Source organism: Tenrec ecaudatus, chromosome 10, assembly GCF_050624435.1.
Source record: "Tenrec ecaudatus isolate mTenEca1 chromosome 10, mTenEca1.hap1, whole genome shotgun sequence".
NCBI lineage: Eukaryota > Metazoa > Chordata > Mammalia > Afrosoricida > Tenrecidae > Tenrec > Tenrec ecaudatus.
The window spans coordinates 114,517,369-114,528,358 of NC_134539.1; positions in this window are offsets into that span (position 1 = coordinate 114,517,369).

Consider the following 10,990-nt stretch of genomic DNA (forward strand, 5'->3'; position numbering starts at 1 on the left):
ACCGCTTGCCTGAATCTGCTCGTTCAGGGAATCTGCCAGCCTCTCTTTGATCACCTTGCATTCATTAGCCAGTGGAGAAAATAGTTAATGTGACCAGGGGGCCTGTGATACACAATGCTTCTCTGATTTCATCTTTCCTAAAAATACCCACCTTTGTGCCTGGCAGCAGCTCTAAGCACCAGGTGGAGAATTGAGTTGATTCTGACTCATGAGTGCACGGCTGCCCCAACAGGCTTTACAGGCTTTTAGAAGCAGGTCAACCGCCTGCCTGCTGCGACGTCTCTGGGTGGGTCCAAACAGGCGACCCTTTGACTAGTGGGGGAGCACTTAACTGTTGTCCCCGAGGGACTGCTTTGCAGCTGCCCCTGGATGGCACAAACGTTAACAAAGCTTAGAGACTGGCGTGCACTCAGGCACACGTTGGAAGGGGGTGGTGATTGCCTTCCCAAAACTCAGCCAAGGAAAACCTTCTGGAGCACAGTTCTGCTCCAACACAGAGATTGCCAGGAGTGGGAATAAACTAATAAATAACCTGGATTTCCACTGGTAGCAAAAATAAATAGTCCCTAGGATTCATGTAGCCCGGCCAGTGCAGCGGGTTAAGCATCAGGCTCCTAAGAGAAAGGTCAGCTGTTCAAACTCCTTAGCTGCCCCTCAGGAGGATGTCCAGGCAGTCTGCTTCCGTGAAGATTTGGAGACCCTCTGGGGACCCTTGTATTTTGTCCTACGGGGGTCCTTAGGACTTGTCAGCAGAGGCAGTGTGTTTTGGAGTGTTTTGAGGGTTTTTGTGATTTCTTCTGACCTCTACTGGCCGCGTTCGGGATGGCATGGCTCTCAAAGCCAGCATTGGCATTAGGAATTAGAAATTTGGCGCTGAAAATTTACAGATGTCTCTTGCAACTCTCTAAGAGGTGTGTAACTAAATTTTGTGCCCTGTCCGAGATCACACAGTGGTGTTATGTTGTGTCAGGGGCCACCGAGTCTGTCCTGCCGTGGACAACAAGCAGGGGCCCTCACCCGCTGCCCCACAATTGTCGCTATGTGGAGGCCCACGGTGAGAGTCACCTCACTGAGGATCGTCCTCTGTTTTGTTGTTTGTTTGTTTTTTGCAGACCCTTTACTTTGCCAGGATGATGTCCTGTCCCAGGACTTGTCTCTCCTGATAACATGTCCGAAGTACTTGAGACAAAGTCTCGCCGTCGTTGCCTCTAAGGAGCAAATGGCTATACTTCTTCCAAGTCAGATTTGATGGTTCTTCCGGAAGCCCATGGCCCTTTCCATATGCTCCACACAGCTCCATGAGGGATATTCAGGGCAGATTGGGCAATTACTGGCTAATCACATTGGACCAAATACTCTCTGGATGAGTTCTCAAGAGTTGCCATCCTTAGAAGTAGTACCAGCTACCATGCTGCTCTAGTGACCCTCGGACAAAAACCAGCCAAACCCAGAACTCATGGCCATTGAGTCAATTCCAATACACAGTGACCCTGCGGGGCAGAGAGAGCTGCCTCAGAGGGTTTCCAATTGTAAGTCTGTATATCTCTCCCCCACAGCACCACTGGGTTTGAACTGCCAACCTCTCTCTTTCAGTTAGTAGCTGTGTGTCTAGGGGCCCAAGGGGAGGGGTATTATTGAATTTCTCACATGATGCTCCGTACTGCATATCCCAATGGAAGACGTTATATTAGTTTTGTTTTAAACACTGCTAATTTATGTATTTTTCATGAGGGAAGACAACTTTCCATCCCTCAAAGATGTACTTAAACATTTTTAAATGGACAACATATGTCTCATAAATGCCTTAAAGAAGAATCTGGCAAAACATCCCGCCTTAATTTTTTTTTTTTCCATTTGCCTTTTGTGGTTTTGTTGTGTCTTTTCCACAATAAAAAGAGCTCCTAAGCATTGCCAGTTACATGGATTGGTTGATTGATGTGTGTGCACATGTTTAAACATCTCACGGACATTTGCTCAGCACATGACCTTCCAGACCAGAAGAAATACATCCTTGTCAAGGACACACTGAGCGTCTGATGCTCCCCTGAGTTAGTAGAAATCACCCCAGGCTAACTTTCATTGCAGTGAAGAAGCGAGGGTATATCTCCTTCCCGTGTGCAGTGGTCTAGCCCAGACTGTTGTGTGGAGCTCCATGTGAGTCCTAGTCGGGGTATTATTGAGTAAGAGCGAAAGGACAGGGTCCTTGGCCTTGAACCGCTCTATCCAGGGCAGCTTTGCCATGATCTGTTTGAAGTTTTATCTGTTCCCTTTATAAAGACTTTCTCTATACAACATTTTATAGCTGAAAATACTTCATAAGTGAATCTCGTATCATATCCTAATTTTATCGATGAGGAGATCGATAAAGGCTTGGGGAAGTAAAGGGACTTATCACTAAATTTTAAGCAAGATTACAAATAGTGCCCAGCCAGGGGTCTATGCTGCCATCTACCTTAGTTAATTCTGGATAATTCTAGGCAAAGGTTTACAGGGGCTCACTGGATTGATGGAACCCTACTGCCAGAGTGGGGAATGCAAAAGTAAGCTTCTGGACCAAGAAGCAGGACGGAGTTCAAAGGAAGTCCAGAAACCAGCTACAAACCAGAATACTGTACCCACTGGTGATGCTTTGGGGTGTACTTGAACCTCCAACCTTTTGGTTAGCAGTAAGTGTTCATTGTTGGCACCATAGAATATTGATGTCTTTGCTGACATGGAAAGCCCCAACATTTCCCTCTGATTCTCGCATCACTTATGATTAAAGTCAAGATGAAAAGTCCCTGGAGTGAGACTACCTGACTGGCTGACCTGATGTCACGTGCTCATCCATCCCCCTGTCTGAACCGGAGCCACGAGGAAAAGGTCTGGTCTCATACCCTTGAAAAGTGTCAGGCATTGACACATCCCCACCAGGAGGCTGGGATCAAGCTCCATGAACATGAAAGCTGAGACAGTAAGCAAGGGGATCGATACTGGGCAGCCCAGAAGATGACCTAGCCAGTTCCAAACCACGGATAAATCGTCCCAGAGAAACAGAGACACAGAAAGAAACAGATCCGAGCTGATATTTATCCTGACTGGACCTCCCACAACCGAGGCCCCTTTCTGTTCTTACGACAAACAGGAAATAGACTCTGTGCTCACTACAAACACCACACTAGCTCTTCAGTGATTGTCTATCCTTTGCTGAACAGCTGTTCCTTTCGAATGGTGGTCCTCGAGATGGACGTTCAGGAGAAAGGGCAGTGTGGGTCTTAGGGGACTTCTGAGGGGTCTGCGGAAAATCGTGAAGGTGTCGATGATGTCACAGCTAACGCTCCCCACCATGTGACCGTGGGGCATTGCTTCTCTCTCTGCAGCTGCGTTTCTTGATTTATCAAATGAGCCTTTTCTGTCGGGTGGTCTCCTAGACTCTGCAATTGCGGCAAGGGGCTTTTAGTAGAATGGTAAGGTAAGGATACGCATCCGAGGCGCCCTGTCTCTGAAGGGGGAACTTCAGTTTACAGGGGTGGAAAGCTGTCAGACAGGGAACCTAGGTATGGGGATCTTCATGCGTTGCTACCTTGGCTTCCATTTACTCTTCGCTAGCAGTATCCAAAATTTTAATCAGATGTCCACCTTCCCTTACAAGTGTCACAGTGCTTCACGAGGAACTGACCGCATTCCCTGGGGGCTGGTCTGATGGATCTAAGGGTGAGTTTTATCCCCACCCCACCTGCCCTTGTTTTCTTCAGAATCCCAGACCCAAAGACAAGTAACACAGGGCATTTAGGGATGGGCTCACAAAAGGGTGGAGAGCCAATTGGAGCCAATAAGCTATAAGGAAAATTTTGCTGGCTGGAAGCTTCTGGACGCATGCTTAAAGGATAGTTTCCAGAAGAGACTGTCCACCTCTAGATGGTGTCCTAAAACGGTGGCAGCTCTCTGGCTGCCTACATGCAAGAAGAATCCAAATCAAGACAAAGACCAGGCAGGAAGTCATGGGAGCCAGAGCTGGAGCACTGGTAGTACCTTATCTAATCATCCCCTCTCCCTAGAGATGGATTTTTTAAGTTATGGGAGCCAAGAGCTCCTCTAGTTTTAAAAGCCAGTGTGAGTAGAATTTTGCTTGCTTGTGGCCAAAAAGAAATCTAACAATCATTCTCTAAGGTTCCATTCAAATGGTCCTGGAATTAGTGCAAAGTGAGGCCCAGGCAGAATCCTTCCACTCTGCAGCTTGTAGCGGTTCTCAACCTGTGGGTCGTGACCCCTTTGGGGGTCTAACAATCCTTTCACAGGGGTCACCTGATTCATAACAGTAGTAAAATGACAATGATGAAGTAGCAACGAAAATAATGTGATGGTTGGGGGGTCACCACCGCACGAGGAACTGTATGGAAGGGTTGCGGACTTGGGAAGGTTGAGAACCACTGGCTGAGAGGGAGGAGGGCCAGCAGTGTCCCAGTGGGAAGGCTCTCCCTGCTAGCAGACAGCTGCACGGGTCAGTACGCCCAGTCAGCAGAGCTTCCTCCCCAAACGAGCAAGCAGGGACCGATCACGGAATCTAGGAAAGATCCCGCCAATCAGAAGAGGACCACCCTGCAGAATCGGGAGGGCTTCTTCCATTGGCAGTCCCTTGAGGGGGCAGGTTTAGGAAGTGCACGCGATTCCTTTGCACCAGCTCAGCACCCCTCCCCCACCCCTGATGGCTTCAGTCTGTGAACACAGTCTGGGAATGGGATCCAGGCTAGACCAACACATCTGTCCCTGGAAAATTTCCCCGGAAGCCAGAAGAGAGAAACCCGAGCATTCCGCAGTTTGCCAAGGGAAAAGGATCTTAATTGTGCGTTACTAGTGTTCACTTTTCTTCCCAAGGGACAAAAACTTGCTGTAGCAGGAGGAAAAGAAACCAGAGAAGCTAGAAGAGAGAGACACTGAGGGTGTGTCCGGGCTGCATCACGCCCCTGCGGTGGCCCCTCAGGGCAGCCAAGTGACAGTCTCCCTGGTCCTGCCCCATCCTCTCTATCCTTGCTGTCTGAGCCGGTTGCTGCCGAGTGGTTTCCAGCTTGAGGGGTTCAGCTGCTGGCACTGCACCACACACTATTCCCCTGCCACCCATCAGGCCAAGTGGGCGAAGTGGAACCCCAGGTCCTTCTAGTCCACCGTGCGTGCGTGACCCTGCTTCCATTTGGAACGCCAGTGGTGTGGCTCCAGCGTCACAGCAAGACACTGCTGACCGCGGATTTGTGGTACTGGAGAGTCTACTAACCCCTAATGCTCTCCCTTCTGTTTGCCAGCCCCCTGGGTTCTGCCAATAAAGTCTTATTTCCTCTCCAACCACATCCAGCTACGGTTCTGTTTCCTGCAGCAGAAAATTCTCTGACAAATAGACCCTCTGCACGACCATCTAACCTAGCCAAAAAGCAAGAGGCCGTAAAAAGGCATCGCTCTGAGATGTATACTCTGTGTGGAGGCAGAGCTATAGAAAACACATTTAGCAACCAAGACAAATTTAAAGAAATTCACTCGGACTCGGAGGAAGAACATAAAAAACTACAAAACCCAGGGTGACGGGGAGGAATTCTTCAGGAGAGGCAAACTATACACACAAGCTCAAAATCCTTTCTTTGAAATCCTAGGAGTCCAATGTTATGGGAGTTGGATGATTTTATGTGAACTTGACACACTCATGGCTAGGGGTGGGGTCAAACCCGTCAATCAAGTGATAGCTTGATGACACCTTCTGAGTGTGGCTTTTTGTATGAGTGAGGGACTCTAGGAATTGCTCTCGCTGCCCCCCCCCCCTCACCCTATACCCCTGCCTCTGTCACGTTCCTGCTTGCTGGAACTCTACCTGTCTCAAGGGGGACCCCATGTGGGCCACCTGACTCCCAGTTGCCAGCACCCTGCCAGGTTTCCACCGACTTTGGATCCACAGGACTCAGCACCCACCAGCCTGTGATTTTCTTGATTCCTGGTTCGCTGTGTCACTGGCCTGTGGCTATGGGAGTCTGAAGAGGGACTTAGGGACCAGCATCAAAGTAAGTGATGGACTTGAATTGGACTGGGCTGGGAAGCCTTCTTGATATATACTGTCTCCTTGATCTAAAGCTCTTTCTTACACATAGATGGGTGTCGCTGGGCTTGTTTCTCTAGACAGTCCAGCCTCATACAGATATGTTTCCGAAAAGCCAGTTGCCATTGATTCTCATTCATGGTGACCCCCTATGGGTAAGAGTAGAAGGGGGTTTCCGTGTCTGCGTCTTCAGAACTAGATCACAGGCCTTTCTGTCCAAGGTTCCTCTGGGTGCACTTGGGCTTGTAATGTTATAATGGTAAACATTTAATGTTTACAATTTAATGCTGTACAAGCTGTAAACTTGTAAGAGTGGAGGTTCATTGTCATGCTTTGAGATTCAGCATTTGGTAAGGGGTTTTTTTTTTTTTTAGGAAGACCATGGTATGTCTATTACTGAATATTATGTACATCCCCAGCAGTTTCTGAGTAGTGGCCTAGAATCCAAAACATTAGCAGCAAAGAACCGAGGCAGGTAAAAAGATGACAAATAGTCTCATACCTCTGCAAGGAAAACCTTGCTACCAAATGGGTTTTGGGATTTGGGAATTGTAGCTAAAGAGACTTATACTAGGAATCTAAAAGAATTGCTCAGAATTGATAAAACCGCAGCAATAACCAAAGAGCTGAGAGAGGACATTTTTAAAAAGCAAAAAACTGGAGATAGTAAGTCTTTGAAGATTAATGAAATTAATCTTAATTAATTAAATTAATCTAGTTAGTGAAATTAGGCACAATTAATGAAATTAAGGCCCTCAATGCAGTCTGCTCATGCTTTTTAATTTTGAATTTGAAAGATAAAGAAAAATTACAAGAATATACAAAATTCTAATAAATAATTTATTGAATCAATTGACTAGGTTTTTATGCCAAACTGTACAAAAATATCCTCTTCCAACTTGCATGCTACAATTACAAACATTCATTTGTCTGTTCGACCACAAAGGCAACCTCACTAAGTTCTGAAAGATACCTTATATTTGAAAATATCACAGCGACCCAGCCAGGAGGTCACAGAGGTAGGATCCTAAGCCAGATGTCCACATCTTGACTTCCTCCAATATCCTAGTATTCCTTTGTTTGTTCGTCTGGAATATTCATGGTTAATTTTTAAAAATCATTTTATTAGGAGCTCGTACAACTCTTATCACAATCCATACATACATCAGTTGTGTAAAGCACATTTGTAAATTCATTGCCCTAGTATTCCCTTAAGACAGCAGTTCTCAATCTGTGGGTCACGACCCCTTTGGGAGCCAAACGACCCCTTCATGGGGGTCGCCCGATTCACAACAGTAGCAAAATGACAGTGATGAAGTAGCAACAAAAATAATTTTGTGGCTGGGGGTCCCCACCACATGAAGAACTGTATGAAAGGGTCGCGGCAGGAGGAAGGTTGAGAACCACTGCGGTTAGGTAACCTTACCATCGGCTTGCAATTGCTTTGTCATTATTAGTTATTTCATTGCGGCGGAGATGGTTAGGACTCCTGGCAACCTTATGCACACCAGAATGAAACCAGGCCTGGTCCTGCTCCATCTTCATGATTGCTGATGGATTCAAGGCCATTGCTGCAGTCAACCATGTCACAATCAATGGAGAAGAAGTTGAAGTTGTCGCTGAGTTCATTCTGCTTGGAGCAACAAGCAATGGCCTGGACGCAGCAGTTAACAAAATTAAATGATGTCAACACCTTGAACACATCTGCTGTAAAAGATCTTCAACGTTTTAAAAAAGGAAAGCTGTCACTCTGATGACTGAGTTGCGCTTGACCCAAGCTATGGTATTTCCAGCCTGATCCACATGTGAAAAGAGAGGTAACAATAAAAGCTACAGTTGGCTCCGTGCCCACATCGAAAGAAATCGCCAGTGAATGCTAGGTGGATGGACGAATAAATAACCGAGCAAATGAGCGCACACATGGGATGTGCTCAAAGACATCACTCTTCTAGAACAAGCCCGAGACAAGATTGGGGAATGCAGCGTTTCTTTTTAAAGCCCGTGGTATAGCCGAACTGCCGTTAGGTACCATTAGAGAAAGCATGAAGACAAGGAAAGCCATGCCACAAATTGCAGTAAAACTTCCCTGGGGTGACAGGGAGCACTGGAGAAGGGGCCCAGAGAGCCTTAATGGTCTTCACTTAGTCAACCTCAAAACTTTTAAGTCTCCCCCATGGTGACCAATCCCCAAGTAATGTACATTTAATTCAGCTTCTAATGCAGAGAAATCAATAGCATGGCACCGCAGACAGTTTATTACTTGTAGTCTGAAGTTAAGCACATAAATAAATAAGTAACATACACAAACCATGGCACTTTAGAGTACAATTTTGGTCTCACCCTTTGCCACAAATCAAAATGCTCTGAAGGGCTTATTAACTATTCCATATTAAAAATAATGAAATAATGTAAAGATTAAAAAGCTGACTGGAATTGCTTGGAAATTTTTCTTTTAAAAAGAATCATTATTATGACTTATATTTTAATAATACTTTTCATAAGTTGTTTTCCCACATATTACCCTGCTTTGATCTTTCTTAGATGAAATGTTTGTGAATTCGATGGGACAAGCAAACCCATTGAGTAGACGAGGAAACTGAAAAGATGAGCAGAGACCCAGGTGGAAGATTTGCGAGTCTCACACCTCAGTCCATGGGTGGTGTGGCAGTTACATAATCTACGATCAACTTGAGTGAAGAGGTGGAGTCGAGCCTGTCAATCAGGTCCTAGCCAATGATTCCTCTGTGTGGGCATGACCTTCTCCTGAGGATCCTGGGAACTCCTGTCTTCTCCCTGGAGGTGGGACATACTCTCACTGTGATTCATTTTCCTGCTGACAAGCCACATGGGGTATGTTGTTGGAGCCAGAGCCCTGGAGCTGGATGAGCCATCTGGAGACCCACGCTAGTGCTGAGATGAGATGCTTCCACCGCCACTGGATCCACAACTTTCCACCCATTGACTTGTGATCTTTCTGCATTTGGCATCATTGCATGTGTTGTGCGAGTCTGGAGAGGAATTTATAGACTGGTATCAGACATATGAACTAATATCGGACTTATGGACTTGATCTGGACTGGGCTTGGATGTTTTCTTAATATACAATTACTCTTTGATATAAAACTGTTCCTTAACACACTAGTCAACCCAGACTAACACAATATGCCCCACTCACGGTACCATAGGGTATTACTCTATGGTGTGATTGATGGGCTAGACACCATCAAGTTGACAGTAGATTATGTGACTGCCACAGGTGGTATATATGGTACGTGCTTAACCCCTATCCAAAAAGCTGGCAGTTCAAACCCACCCAGAGGAGCCTCAGAAGACTGGCCTGACACACTTATGTATCATTTTTTATTCTTCTGGGATTTATCCCTCACACATTAATGCCTCCATTCAATTTTACATTGCTCAGTAGCCTTGGGTGGGGGCACATTAAGTCTGTATTGTGGGTTTTGAGTTCTGTTCCACATTCTTTTCCCACTCAGCCTGGGAATTTCCAATGTGATCCTTTCGGCCTGGATTAGCTGATGATTGTGGGCTTCTCATCATCTTCCTCATCTGTGGTCTTTTTGATTCCTGTGTATTCTATCTGGTGAGATCCACATAAATCATTACAATGTATGTTGTTGGAAGAAAAAGGTATTTGCAATGAATAAGCTGCTGATCTTGCAACATTCCATCATGCAATCTCTAAGGTCATTTTTTAAATCAACAAGGTCATAGTTTCTAAATAACAGTTATTCCTCTTCACTCCCAACTTTTCCCTCCAGTCACCAGTAATTATCAGTGCTTCTGGATTGCATGTTTGATCGATTTTAGTTTGCATTGACTAGTGGAATGCAAGTTTTCATCCCCAGCTTTAGTGGTCTGCACGTAAATCTGAATAATAGTTGCATTAGCTGGCCTTCTTTGTAGGCGCATGGATATACCCCATCACTGACAACATTGTATGTCAAGATAGAGCCTGAAATGCCCTTTTTGGCAATGCATGTGATGCCAGTCTTCTTCAATTTGTCATTCCTAGTGTAGTAAACAGTATCATTCAAAATGACCAGTACCAGACTATTTCAATTCACGAATGCCTAGGATATCAATGTTTACGTTCCATTTGATTATGGATGAATTCCCATTTTCCTAGATTCTTCCTTTCACATTCCATGTTCCAATTATTAATGGATGTTTGCAGCTGTTTCTTCTTATTTTGCGTTCTGTCACAACAACAGAAGACGGTCTTCAAAGCTTCCATTGAGGTTGACTCTACCTTTGAGGTAGTAGCTCTTCCTCAGTCGATATTTGAGTGTCTTCCAAGCTGAGGGACTCACTTTCTGTCACCATACCAGATAAAGGTCCCTTGCTTTTCATAAGATGTTTCGTGGCTAGTTTTTCAGAAGGGGCTCACCTGTTCCTTCTCATTAGTTTGTCTTAGGCCAGATGCTCTGTTGAACCCTAACCACCATGGGTGATCCTGCTGCTTAGAAATACCAGTGGCAGAGCTTCAAGCATCACAGCGACACACAGCCACCACAGCACAACAAACTGACAGGTGTACCGTGGATGCTTCACTAGCTCTGGTCTTTTTCTTACTGTTATCGGTATCGTCTGAATATTGGATTATGAATTATTATGTACTTTGTATTTTTCTTCTTGGGTTATCATTTCCTTAGGCAACCAAGAGTTGGACTAACTTATTTCATATTTTATATCTCAAAACATTCTCTTGCTTTGTTTTCCAAAAATGTCTTAAAATAATGTCAAGGAGTCCAGGAAGAAGAAAGAATGTTTGGAAACTGATTGCGGTAGCAATTGTACAATTTTGCTTGAAGTGATCAAACTATGGAATGATATATGTATTAACTCACAATTAATAATACATTTTTAACCCCTAACCCTATCATTAAGCCTAACCCTAACACAAACCCTAACCCT